Below are 3,017 nucleotides of genomic sequence, written 5' to 3' on the forward strand. Positions count from 1 at the left end.
AGCCTGTTACTCGTGCCGGTTCGGTCTTATCGGCCCTTTTTGCACCTTCCCTGCCTGCTGGCATGCTTCGGCTCACCGGTCAACCGGTTCCCCGTTCTCCACTTAGACTTTTGAGCTGCGGGGCTGGTCTGCCGCGAACTGCACCCGTATTACGGGGCGGGCGGCTCTACTGCCCGTACGGCTGCCCTGCCTGTTAACTGGTTAACCGTTTCCCCGTCCACTACTTCGTCCCTGGACCTGCCGGTGTGTTCTGCAGCTAACTGCACCCGTATTACGGGGCGGGACGCTCCGCTTACCGGCCGGCTGCCATGCCTGCTTAACTGGTCAACCATTTACTCACATATACTTAGCCCCTGGAGCTGCTGGGCTGGTCGGCGACCTAACTGCACCCTTGTTGCCGGGAGGTCGGCACTAATTGCCGGCCGGCCGGCTGCCCTGCCTGCTAACTGGTAAACCCTTTACCCACATGTACTTAGCCCCTGGATACTGATGGGCTGTTCTGCACCTAACTGCACCCTGATTAGCGGGCGGGCGGCTGTAATTGCCGGCCGGCTGCTCTGCCTGCTAACTGGTTAACCATTGACCCACATGTACTTAGCCCCTGGAAACAGAGGGGCTGTTCTGCACCTAACTGCACCCTTATTAGCGGGCGGACAGGCGGCCGGCTCTAATTACCGGCCGGCCGGCTGCCCTGCCTGCTAACTGGTTCACCATTTACCCACATGTACTTAGCCCCTGGAAGCTGATGGGCTGTTCTGCACCTAACTGCACCCTTATTAGCGGGCGGGCGGCTGTAATTACCGGCCGGCTGCCCTGCCTGCTAACTGGTTCACCATTTACCCACATGTACTTAGCCCCTGGAAAATGATGGGCTGTTCTGCACCTAACAGCACCCTTAGTAGCGGGCGGACAGGCGGCCGGCTCTATTTCCCGGCCGGCTGCCCTGCCTGCTAACTGGTTAACCATTTACCCACATGTACTTAGCCCCTGGAGCTGATGGGCTGTTCTGCACCTAACTGCACACTGATTAGTGGGCGGGCGGCTCTAATTGCCGGCCGGCTGCTCTGCCTGCTAACTGGTTAACCATTGACCCACATGTACTTAGGCCCAGGAAACTGAGGGGCTGTTCTGCACCTAACTGCACCCTTATTAGCGGGCGGACAGGCGGCCGGCTCTAATTACCGGCCGGCCGGCTGCCCTGCCTTGCTAGCTGGTTAACCATTTACCCACATGTACTTAGACCCTGGAGCTGATGGGCTGTTCTGCACCTAACTGCACCCTGATTAGCGGGCGGGCGGCTCTAATTGCCGGCCGGCTGCTCTGCCTGCTAACTGGTTCACCATTGACCCACATGTACTTAGCCCCTGGAAACTGATGGGCTGTCCTGCACCTAACTGCACCCTTATTAGCGGGCGGACAGGCGGCCGGCTGTAATTCCCGGCCGGCTGCGCTGCCTGCTAACTGGTTAACCATTTACCCACATGTACTTAGCCCCTGGAAACTGATGGGCTGTTCTGCAACTCACTGCACCCTTACTGGCGGGCGGACAGGCGGCCGGCTCTAATTACCGGCCGGCCGGCTGCCCTGCCTTGCTAACTGGTTAACCATTTACCCACATGTACTTAGCCCCTGGAAACTGATGGGCTGTTCTGCACCTAACTGCACCCTTATTAGCGGGCGGGCGGCTGTAATTACCGGCCGGCTGCCCTGCCTGCTAACTGGTTAACCATTTACCCACATGTACTTAGCCCCTGGAAACTGATGGGCTGTTCTGCACCTAACTGCACCCTTACTAGCGGGCGGACAGGCGGCCGGCTCTAATTACCGGCCGGCCGGCTGCCCTGCCTTGCTAACTGGTTAACCATTTACCCACATGTACTTAGCCCCTGGAAACTGATGGGCTGTCCTGCACCTAACTGCACCCTTACTAGCGGGCGGGCGGCTGTAATTAGCGGCCGGCTGCCCTGCCTGCTAACTGGTTCATCATTTACCCACATGTACTTAGCCCCTGGAGCTGCTGGGCTGGTCGGCACCTAACTGCAGCCCTATGGCCGGGAGGTCGGCTCTAATTACCGGCCGGCTGCCCTGCCTGCTAACTGGTTAATCATTTACCCACATGTACTTAGCCCCTGGAGCTGCTGGGCTGGTCGGCACCTAACTGCACCCGTAATGGCCGGGAGGTCGGCTCTAATTACCGGCCGGCTGCCCTGCCTGCTAACTGGTTAACCATTTACCCACATGTACTTAGCCCCTGGAGCTGATGGGCTGTTCTGCACCGAACTGCACCCTGATTAGCGGGCGGGCGGCTCTAATTGCCGGCCGGCTGCCCTGCCTGCTAACTGGTTAACCATTTACCCGCATGCACTTAGCCCCTGGAGCTGCTGGGCTGGCCGGCACCTAACTGCACCCTTATCACCGGGCGGGCGGCTCTAATTACCGGCCGGCCGGCTGCCCTGCCTGCTAACTGGTTCACCATTTACCCACATGTACTTAGCCCCTGGAGCTGCTGGGCTGGCCGGGACCTAACTGCACCCTTATCACCGGGCGGGCGGCTCTAATTACCGGCCGGCCGGCTGCCCTGCCTGCTAACTGGTTAACAATTTACCCACATGTACTTAGCCCCTGGAAAATGATGGGCTGTTCTGCACCTAACTGCACCTTGATTAGCGGGCGGGCGGCTCTAATTGCCGGCCGGCTGCTCTGCCTGCTAACTGGTTAACCATATACCCACATGTACTTAGCCCCTGGAAAATGATGGGCTGTTCTGCACCTATCTGCACCCTGATTAGCGGGCGGGCGGCTCTAATTGCCGGCCGGCTGCTCTGCCTGCTGACTGGTTAACCATTTACCCACATGTACTTAGCCCCTGGAGCTGCTGGGCCTGTCGGCACCTAACTGCACCCTTATCACCGGGCGGGTGGCTCTATTTACCGGCCGGCTGCCCTGCCTGCTAACTGGTTAACCATTTACCCACATGTACTTAGCCCCTGGAGCTGATGGGCTGTTCTGCACCTAAC

Source organism: Cetorhinus maximus, unplaced genomic scaffold (assembly GCF_964194155.1).
Source record: "Cetorhinus maximus unplaced genomic scaffold, sCetMax3.hap1.1 HAP1_SCAFFOLD_713, whole genome shotgun sequence".
Classification (NCBI taxonomy): domain Eukaryota; kingdom Metazoa; phylum Chordata; class Chondrichthyes; order Lamniformes; family Cetorhinidae; genus Cetorhinus; species Cetorhinus maximus.